The following is an 11770-nucleotide window of genomic DNA, read 5'->3' on the forward strand; positions in this document are numbered from 1 at the left end:
CAGGCGGCAGGCAGCGCGCACTCACAGCAAGTGATCGCAGGGGAGATGGCATCAAGTGCAGCAGCTTTTGCCGACCGTCCTCGGCTTGTTGGAAAAAAAGCTGCTCGAAAAATTCCACGCGAGACTGGTGTAAAAATCATTGATCATTGGACATTTATTCACGCAAGAAGGAACAGAGTTGAAACACAAACAGGTTATGCATCAAGGCTGCTCAGAGGTCTGCGTCTGAGCTTGAATCATTTATACCTGTAAACACAGGGTGGGCCATGGTCCCGGTCACAAAGGAAAACATTCATCGCATCTGGCGTTTGTTGTCAGAACACTTCACACTTTGGACCAGTTCAAGGATCATGCTCGTAGTAAATTAGCAAGGCGCCAGTCCTGGCGTTTTCAGTAGCTTGGATGTTATTTAGGGTAGCAAGCTGTAACCTCGAACTTGTTCCTCCTAATAGACAAAACATCTGTGGTGGTGTTCACTTTCAATGTCAGTGAAAGTTCAAGCAGAGTCACTTGAGGACCTGATAGAAACCACTATTATCGTATCGTAAGTATCAGGTATCATGATATTTATGGCAGGTATCATATCGAAGTCATAATTTTGGTAACGTGACAACCCTACACAGAACATGGACAGCTGTTTCCTGGGTGAAAGTCCAGTTTCTCTGCGTCGCAGTTGTAAAACGTTTTAAACGGTTTGACTTAAAATGACTAAGAAATGTAAACAAAACTCAACAAACATAATTGGTGAGGTTTAGTAAAACGTTATTTATTGTTACGTTATTTAAGCTATGTAGGTCAAATAAAATAATTAAACATGTACTTTGGATATATATATATACTCACAAAGGGACATGAACAGCGGTCTCCTGGGTGAAAGTCCTGTGTTTGTTCTGTTGCAGATTTTAACAGTTTCAGACTTGGGGTTAACAAAACAAAGTAAAAAAAGGCAACAAATCTACTTTGATGAGTTTAGGTAACAAAAGTACTTGGTTAGCTTTAGGAAATAAAACATAATGGTTTGGCTTAAAATTACTTCAAAACATAATTTGAGCTATGTGCGTAAACTAAAATAAGTTAACATTTGGTTTCAAACAGGACCTGAACAGCAGTCTCCCGGGGGATAGTCCTGTGTTTGTCCTGTGTCACAGTTTTAAATGTGGTTATTGCATACATTTTAAACGAAACGAAAGAACCCCAACACATCGACAAAACCAAGTTATCATTTTGTGAAAAACATTGTGGTTTGGCTTAACCGTTAGTTACATTATTTAAGCTGTGGGCATACATTTAAAATGAATGAACATTGACTTTTGTTTTCACTAGGGACACGTACAGAGGTCTCCCGGGTGAAAGTCCTGTGTTAATCCTGTGTCACAATGTTAGACCATTTTAAACATGTGGTGAACATTATAAATTGGAACAAAACATGCTACAAAACTATACTTGCTTCGGTTTGGGCTACTACTTGGTTATGATTGGGCTACAAAACTACTTGGTTAGGATTGGTTAAAAACATCATGGTTTGACTCAAAATGACTGTTTGTTACATTATTTAAGCAACAGAAGTTAATTAAAATGAGTGAATGTTGATTTTTGGTTTCACACAGGAAGTGAAAGTCCTGTGTTTGTCCTTGTGTCGCAGTTTTAAACACATGACACAAAACTGAACAAAAAACATGACAAAATTACTTGGTTAGTGCAAATAAGATCAATGCCCAAAACAGAGAAAGATCAAAGAAATATAAACAGGATAACAGTATGAACCATAACATTACAAACAGGTTAACTTCATGGATCATAAACATATAATCAGGTTAACTTCATGGATCATAAACATATAATCAGGTTAACTTCATGGATCATAAACATATAATCAGGTTAACTTTATGGATCATAAACATATAATCAGGTTAACTTTATGGATCATAAACATACAAACAGGTTACCAGTTTAATAACATAGTAAGGTTATGGATCAGTATAATTGGGGTTGTATGTAAGTATGACTGTAGAGTATCAGATTTATGGTATGAGTAGTGTAACAAGACACGGTTACAGAATGTCCATGATGACTAACTCATGTGCAAAATATTTACTCCGTCATTTTCACCAATACAAGTTAGAATGTAAATTGTAAATACAGTACATTTAATTCGTCAAAATACACTCGTTCTGCTCCACACATGGAGTTCAGCTGTGTGTTCTGTATTTTGAACGTTGAACCATATGATGGATTTCGTTCAAACCAAACTTTTTTTAACTACTTGGGCCATGAGAGCTTAATTCACTGCGACTTGACATGTTAAAAAAAGAAGAAAACAAAAAAAATTCAAGGAAACGTCCGCATTTACAAGAACACGCTGCAAGGAATGAAAAGTCCACCAATTAGATGAACGGAAGTCACAGAGCACACCGTGGAAATCAGGCTTGAGGCGCATATATGCATCCGTTTGTTTTTTCATCACATTTCTGTATTTGACTGTGTTTTCTGTAGTTGTTGGTGTTTTCTTTATTTGTTGGTGTTTTCTGTATTTGTTGGTGTTTGGTTGTGATAGTGTTTTCTGTGGTTGTGATAGTGTGTTTGCTGTGGTTGTGATAGTGTGTTTTCTGTGGCTGTGATAGTGTGTTTTCTGTGGTTGTGATAGTGTGTTTTCTGTGGTTGTGATAGTGTGTTTTCTGTGGTTGTGATAGTGTGTTTTCTGTGGTTGTGATAGTGTGTTTGCTGTGGTTGTGATTGTGTGTTTTTGGTGGTTGTGATAGTGTGTTTTCTGTGGCTGTGATAGTGTGTTTTCTGTGGTTGTGATTGTGTGTTTTCGGTGGTTGTGATAGTGTTTTCTGTGGTTGTGAGAGTGTGTTTTCTGTGGCTGTGATAGTGTGTTTTCTGTGGTTGTGAGAATGTGTTTTCTGTGGTTGTGATAGTGTGTTTTCTGTGGTTGTGATAGTGTGTTTGCTGTGGTTGTGATTGTGTGTTTTTGGTGGTTGTGATAGTGTGTTTTCTGTGGCTGTGATAGTGTGTTTTCTGTGGTTGTGATTGTGTGTTTTCGGTGGTTGTGATAGTGTTTTCTGTGGTTGTGAGAGTGTGTTTTCTGTGGCTGTGATAGTGTGTTTTCTGTGGTTGTGAGAATGTGTTTTCTGTGGTTGTGATAGTGTGTTTTCTGTGGTTGTGAGTGTGTTTTCTGTGGTTGTGAGAGTGTGTTTTCTGTGATTGTGATAGTGTGTTTTCTGTGGCTGTGATAGTGTGTTTTCTGTGATTGTGATAGTGTGTTTTCTGTGGCTGTGATAGTGTGTTTTCTGTGGTTGTGATAGTGTGTTTTCTGTGGCTGTGATAGTGTGTTTTCTGTGGTTGTGATAATGTGTTTTCTGTGGTTGTGATAGTGTGTTTTCTGTGGTTGTGAGAGTGTGTTTTCTGTGGTTGTGATAGTGTGTTTTCTGTGGTTGTGATAGTGTGTTTTCTGTGGTTGTGATAGTGTGTTTTCTGTGGCTGTGATAGTGTGTTTTCTGTGATTGTGATAGTGTGTTTTCGGTGGTTGTGATAGTGTGTTTTCTGTGGCTGTGATAGTGTGTTTTCTGTGGTTGTGATAGTGTGTTTTCTGTGGTTGTGATTGTGTGTTTTCGGTGGTTGTGATAGTGTGTTTTCTGTGGCTGTGATAGTGTGTTTTCTGTGATTGTGATAGTGTGTTTTCTGTGGCTGTGATAGTGTGTTTTCTGTGGTTGTGATAGTGTGTTTTCTGTGGTTGTGATTGTGTGTTTTCGGTGGTTGTGATAGTGTGTTTTCTGTGGCTGTGATAGTGTGTTTTCTGTGGTTGTGATAGTGTGTTTTCTGTGGTTGTGATTGTGTGTTTTCTGTGGCTGTGATAGTGTGTTTTCTGTGGCTGTGATAGTGTGTTTTCTGTGGCTGTGATAGTGTGTTTTCTGTGGTTGTGATAGTGTGTTTTCTGTGGCTGTGATAGTGTGTTTTCTGTGATTGTGATAGTGTGTTTTCTGTGGATGTGATAGTGTGTTTTCTGTGGTTGTGATAGTGTGTTTTCTGTGGCTGTGATAGTGTGTTTTCTGTGGTTGTGAGAGTGTGTTTTCTGTGGCTGTGATAGTGTGTTTTCTGTGATTGTGATAGTGTGTTTTCTGTGGCTGTGATAGTGTGTTTTCTGTGATTGTGATAGTGTGTTTTCTGTGGCTGTGATAGTGTGTTTTCTGTGGTTGTGATAGTGTGTTTTCTGTGGCTGTGATAGTGTGTTTTCTGTGATTGTGATAGTGTGTTTTCTGTGGCTGTGATAGTGTGTTTTCTGTGGTTGTGATAGTGTGTTTTCTGTGGCTGTGATAGTGTGTTTTCTGTGGTTGTGAGAGTGTGTTTTCTGTGGCTGTGATAGTGTGTTTTCGGTGGTTGTGTGTGCTGTATTTTTGCTTCACTGGGGGAGCGGTATCCTGAGGGGAGTCGGTGGCAAACAAATATAACAATAAATGTTCTTGTTCAACTCAGACAACAACTTGTTTTTCCCTTCAACTAGTGATAGAAATATCAGATTTTCACAATAAAATGCATTTCTGCATGTAATAACCAAGTTATTTCAAGTAAAAGTGAATCACTCTCACCAGGACCAGGAGGTGACAGTGATTCACTTTTACTTGGCGCTCTTCTCTGGTTAGTAAATGTTGCCGATGAAGGCAGAATGAGTTCAGGTGTTGCCCGTGCTGAATCAGTAAAGCAGCAGCTGTACTGACTCTGCTCGACCGCTCCAGGACTACGACCACCTCCACTGACATCCGTTCAAAGAGGCCTGAAGCAGAGTTTGAACGTGTTTGCTCTGACACATGGAGGGCGTGTTGTGGCCTTTTAAAACAGTCTTGCACGTTGGTGAATTTAGCGAGTTTATTTCTGTCAGTCTGGCATAAGAAAGGAGTAAATGTTCCCCACGGAAGCCTGAGGCTCCTACAGTTTGCCAACACAGCCCACTGTCACTGGTCACATGAATGGTCGGGAGTCATCCCCAGGCCACGGCCAGAAGTCACAAAGCACATGACTACTATTGGCTCAGTAGCATGTCTACACAGAAAAAGGGCCACACATCAAAGCGCACACACATAGACTCCCAGAACACCTCAAGATAAAAAAGGGTTTTTTTTTGCAAAAACAAGCCTTCACCAGTAAAAAGAAAGCAACCACATGCACTTTGCTTTGAGTAAACATTTTTGTATTCAGATCAAACCTTCCAGAGAGCACTGAGGAGCAGTGGTCCAATAGCATGAAGAGATGTTCAGCGACAGTTCATCGATTCAACACATTTTGGCTCGGAGGCAAAGAATCCGCCAGCACATGTACTGGGAATTATTATTTGGAGCAAATCTGTGGGAATTGCTTTTTTTCAGTTTAGTACGAACTGAGCGTGGTTCATTATGGAGCGTGAGGCAGACATTAATGTTTAAATACACTATGGGGTGGAGTGGAACTGAACAGCTAGGTATCCGGTGTCCTCAACAATCACCACCATAGTTTAAGACCAAGTGGTGCTCGTCAAACCTGAACCATCAAAGACTTTTCTTTTCAAATGAAGCACCCTGTCATGGATCATCAACACTATGTTGAGATCTAAACTCACATATTCAGTGTCTGTAGTGGGTGGAGCTGTACACGCGTTTCTATGGCTCCTAAACGGATGTTTATGGAACAATTTAGAAAATATATGTTTGCAAAATCCAGAAAAAAACGTGGCAAAACATTCTGCGTGATGAATGTAAAAACTAGTGCTGGGCAAGTTAACGCGTTATTATCGCGTTAACGCATTAATAAATTCACGCCGACAATTATTTTATAGCGCGTTAACGCATTTTTTAAATTTTGAAATTTTGAAAGTCCGTTGCTCACTGGCAGCGGTGGAGGAATGGAGACGACTGGACATCGCTGGTAAAGTCAGCAGACACTCAGATCTCCGTGGTCCACTCAGCAGACACTCACATGTTACTGCACCGATATGCTGACATTCACCGTAAACACATTCAAACGGCACAGATCGGGAGCGAGCGAAGGACTTTGAAAGATAGCGGAAAGATTAACGTGAGACAACATCCGGTTTCTTCAGACGAACATCCGGTTTTCAGAATAAGATGCCAACAAAGTATGCATTATATTCACATTAAGTATAAAACATGTTACCTGCATCTCGTGACTTAAAGGGAAAATACACATAAATTGTGGGTAAAGTGTCTTTATTCTTTGATCGCTGGGTAACCATCATTACCTCGGAGTTACAGCATTGTGTTGATGAACAGCAGAGCTGCAGTGGAACGTTTCACATACAGTCACACACTGAGCACAGATAGTGAAGAGATAGAACTGCTGCTGTGTAAAGGGAATACTGCTGTTAAAAAGAACCTGATGTGTTTAAAGTTTTTACAAACCAAATGTTATTGCCCTTTTGTTCATAGAGCAGTACTTTTAAAATAAAAGTGCGCAATACACTACTTTTGAATTCATTATTGAACTTTGCCATAACAATGCGATTAATCGCATGGATTTTTTGCGATTAATCGCAATTAAAAATTGTAATCGTTGCCCAGCACCAGTAAAAACATACTTTCAATACAACAGACAAAGTCATATGTTGGCGCCACTGGTTGCTGACCTTTATCCCTGGATATACATGAACTAATGGAAGACAGAGACCGTGTTTGTGCTTTGACATACGACATAACCTCTTAAACACCAGCTTTACTTGAAAAAAAGTAAACATGATAACACCAATCATGTAAGAAATCATTCACATTATTATGTCGTGAGAAAGACACCAAATACAAGTCTGCGTGGGAACAAATTAAGTTTTTATTTTTTCGATTTTATTGAACTCTCAGACTCCGGATGAGAGATTTAATAGAAGGAACCTTTTGAAATATTGTCCATGTAAATAAACTATTTTTTTTTTTTAAAAGGAGCAAGATGTGACCAAACAAAAGTTGGCGTAGCAACTAATAAATATAAAAGTCAGTCTTCCCGTACTGCCTCAGCCTCCAGCGCTCTCATATGATTCCTGAAAGCAGACTGTCCTCACAGTCATGAGTTAGCATGTTTTTCTGGCTTGCAGCAAGTTTCCCAACAACAAGAACTGCCTATGTGATTGCAGCTATAAATTCGAGACAAGAGATCAGTGGGTTTATTTCCCCTAATTATTCTGTGACGAATCAACGGCAGTATATCTCCCAGAGATGGTGCTTTAATCTGGATATGATGCAAAAAAAAAGAAAAAATCTAGGAAATGTAGAGGAGAAAAAAAATTGAAATGGGACACCGGCTGGTGTCCTCGAGGACACGCGGGCGGCCAGGAGACAAATCTATTTTACAGCAGATCAGTCTAAACCCCTCGACCATAACTCCTGGAGCGACGCTCCCAGAGGAGCGCCGGGATGGAGACCACACGGAGCGGCAACGCGGCGTCGAGTTTCACCAAGGAGGCTGATGTTCCGTATCAAACAAACCAAAGAGATCGCTAATCCAATTGTCTCACACTCACTCGTGCAGCCAAATATATCAAAATCAGATTGCCTCTCACTCTTGCAAAGTAAAACATGATGCAATCAAATACACCCCCCCCCCCCCCCACATATCTCTCCAATGAATTATGATCTGGCACGGCCCTCGCCGAGTCTTTCCATGCTGTTAAAAGAGATCTTTATTTGTTATTCCAAATCGAATCTCGGTATCTTGGTTCTGAAAGCGTTCAGCAAATGCGCCGCTTGTGCTTTGTTTGCATTGCATTTGCTATAGTCAGCCTTCCATTTGGCAACTCAAAGAAATGAATTGTTCCTGTGGGAAGCCAGGGTCAACCAGGATCCAATCATATGATTTGTTCCATATTTCTGTGTGCTAACTTGCCCGACATAGTTGTTTTCTGGTTTTGTTTTCGTCACTCCAGGTTTGTTTTTGAGTGCAAACCCTGTTCGACACATTTCTGACAGAGCCCAACAACCCCTGCAGGGCGCTAATTGTCCTCAGCGCGTCTCGATTAAAGTCTTAGAAATGAAGTCAAACGGTGTGAAGTGGATCAGCAGCACACCAAATCACGTTATGAATAAACAAGTGTCGTTAGTGTGTGGCTCCCCTCTGCAAGATCCTTATCGTTACACATTAGCACATTTGTTAGATTAGGTTGTTAGGTTAATTTGCTTTGCTTTAACTTTAACAAGCGTGTGTGTGTGTGTGTGTGTGTGTGTGTGTGTGTCAGTCTGTCCAACACATTTAGTCCAGACTCAAATTCGTCAGCTGTTTAAAGGATTGCTGTGAAATGGTGTCCAGATATTCGTGGTCCCCAGACGATGAATTGTGATGAATTTTACAGGTTACGTTTTTATTTATTTTGTGAAACATGTCATCATCTACAGAGTTTTTCGTCCTCGAGATCGTTCCATCAACGAGCAACAGACCACAAGTAATTGTCAATGGAAGCCCTGTTGGTCTTTGGTCTCGGTCTCAATACACTTTGGTTTTGACTCGCCTGATATCAGATATCCATCTTCAGTCTGACATTCAGCCTCCACTTTCATCGATTTCCACGGGGGAGGGGGGGGGGTCTGATTTCAGCTAACCGATCACAGAAGACCAACTTATCCGCCTGAATCTAACGTCATTTTAAGTCGACAGGTGACGTGTTGCCACCACAACGTACTTTGTGCCAACGGAGCGGAGAATAAAGAAAGAGCTTAAAGACAGAGCTTATGCGATGTTGGGCCAGGCCATGTACGTAAAAATGTATTTGTTAATCAAGGTGGCCACATCAAATTCAAAAGTATTCTTCAGCTGCTCAAACGACCAAAGAGAGGCCAACAATTGAGAGACGTCGGGGGTAATTCTCCAGGAGTTTTTGTGTTTAAATGTTTTAATCACTTGTAAGGTTTGGAAAATTCACAATGTTTTTTAAATACGTGACAACACCGAACACAGACACCACGCCCAGCTTTAGTGATCCTCTGATACTCTGATATTCGAGCCCCATCATCAGGTCTAAATCTCAACTTGTCCAGTACTTTTGGTTCATTCCCACATAGGCCTACTGTACCTTAAAAACAATGAATGACATTCCAGCCTGGTCTCACTCCCAAGGGCGTTAAATACCAACTGCTTGGGGAGTGGCAGACGGCGTCCTGAAAATGATGCCGTACGGGGCTTCCAATGTAACCACATGTTACAATGCTTAGCTGCAACCGTCTCACAATGCTAACCACATGTTACAATGCTTAGCAGCAACCGTTTCACAACGCCAACCACATGTTACAATGCTTAGCAGCAACCGTTTCACAACGCTAACCACATGTTACAATGTTAGCCGTGACCGTCTCACAACGCTAACCACATGTTACAATGTTAGCCGTGACCGTCTCACAACACTAACCACATGTTACAATGTTAGCCGTGACCGTTTCAAAACACAAACCACATGTTACAATGTTAGCCGTGACCGTCTCAAAACGGTAACCACATGTTACAATGTTAGCCATGACCGTCTCACAACGCCAACCACATGTTACAATGTTAGCCATGACCGTCTCACAACGCCAACCACATGTTACAATGTTAGCCGTGACCGTTTCAAAACACTAACCACATGTTACAATGTTAGCCGTGACCGTCTCACAACGCCAACCACATGTTACAATGTTAGCCGTGACCGTTTCAAAACACAAACCACATGTTACAATGTTAGCCGTGACCGTCTCAAAACGCTAACCACATGTTACAATGTTTGCCGTGACGTTTCACAACACCAACCACATGTTACAATGTTAGCCGTGACCGTCTCACAACACCAACCACATGTTACAATGTTAGCCGTAACCGTTTCAAAACACTAACCACATGTTACAATGTTAGCCGTGACCGTCTCACAACACTAACCACATGTTACAATGTTAGCCGTGACGTTTCAAAACACTAACCACATGTTACAATGTTAGCCGCGACCGTCTCACAACGCTAACCACATGTTACAATGTTAGCCGTGACCGTCTCACAACGCTAACCACATGTTACAATGTTAGCCGCGACCGTCTCACAACGCTAACCACATGTTACAATGTTAGCCATGACCGTCTCACAACGCTAACCACATGTTACAATGTTAGCCGTGACCGTTTCACAACGCTAACCACATGTTACAATGTTAGCCATGACCGTCTCACAACGGTAACCACATGTTACAATGTTAGCCGTGACCGTCTCAAAACGGTAACCACATGTTACAATGTTAGCCGTGACTGTCTCAAAACGCTAACCACATGTTACAATGTTAGCCGTGACCGTCTCAAAACGCTAACCACATGTTACAATGTTAGCCGTGACCGTCTCAAAACGGTAACCACATGTTACAATGTTAGCCGCGACCGTCTCACAACGCTAACCACATGTTACAATGTTAGCCGTGACCGTCTCAAAACGCTAACCACATGTTACAATGTTTGCCGTGACGTTTCACAACACTAACCACATGTTACAATGTTAGCCATGACCGTCTCACAACGCTAACCACACGCAAACCAAGTTGGACACTCCTATCAACGTTTTATGCTAGTTAGCAGATGTCAGCATGCTAACACTTACTATTACGTTATCTCAAAGCACAGGCTCACCACGCTGCTAACATGGCTGTAGACTCTTAATCTTTCTTATCAAGGAGTTTATGGTGTGTTTTGGTACAGAGCCTGAATGAGCTCCTGTTGCTTTTCTTTGAGCTGTAGCTGACCGTTAGATGTGTGAATGTGTGTACTTTCTCATCAGATACGTTACTCTGGAAATACATTTTCATAAATGGAACCAGTCTGCCAAACCTACAGTTCTTTTATTGCTGTACAATCACTACAACACTTTGCATGCACGTCTCACATTACGCAAAGGTCCACTGGCCCATTTGTTATCATCATAACGGACCTTTCAGCCATTTCCATGAAACTTCTCTGGAGAACAAAGCCTCCTTATGGGGCCGTTCTGGGCTCGGTGGTTTCATTTCAACAGCAAATAATGCTTTCGTAATATTTCCATGCAATGAGGGCTTTTTGTGAAAAATTATTTGTTCTGCTACCTGCACGCTAACCTTGTTAACCTTCAACTATCGGTTCATAGCAGGGTCATATGTTTACGAGGAGCCTCGAGCACATCTCCACCGACTATCACAACTTGTCCATCCAGTCCCACCTCCTTTGTACGCTCCCCTGGGCTCACGAGCTACAGCTGCGGTTTTGGAGGAGGTATTGACCCCACTTTGTCTTGGTGCCGGTCTGCCTCAAGGCTTCAACACATTGTGCAAACAAAAGATTAAAAAATTAACGGGAAAACCAGTCGAACACGACTAATTATGCAGGACAAATTATGGAAAAGTTGTTTTTCCAAGTTGTATAACTGTGGAAAGATGTGGGTAAAGTTATAAAATTTAACTTTAAGAGGGATGAAACAAATTCAACAATTGTCCTCTTAACGTGGTGCAATGTCTTCCAGTAAATGTCCCCGATAATTAAACAGCATGTCAGCAGACATCATAGTAGATCAAAGCCCCAGAGAGGAAGGCCTTATGACAGGTGAGCACGGCTGTGATCTGATGGATGCTCCATAAAACTGTAAACTTAACTCAGGACACACACCATCTTACTGTTGAAGATGGTCCACCACGCACACCTGCAGGCTCAGATCATTCGCTGGGCCTCGACATCAGGGCTTCCTTTTCTCCCACTCCATCTCCTACGCCTGAATGCACCGAGCTTCCTCTAGACTCTGCCTCCCTCTGGTGGGAGGAAACGGCGAC

This window comes from Melanostigma gelatinosum (genome assembly GCF_949748355.1).
Source record: "Melanostigma gelatinosum genome assembly, chromosome: 4".
NCBI classification, from domain to species: Eukaryota; Metazoa; Chordata; class Actinopteri; order Perciformes; family Zoarcidae; genus Melanostigma; species Melanostigma gelatinosum.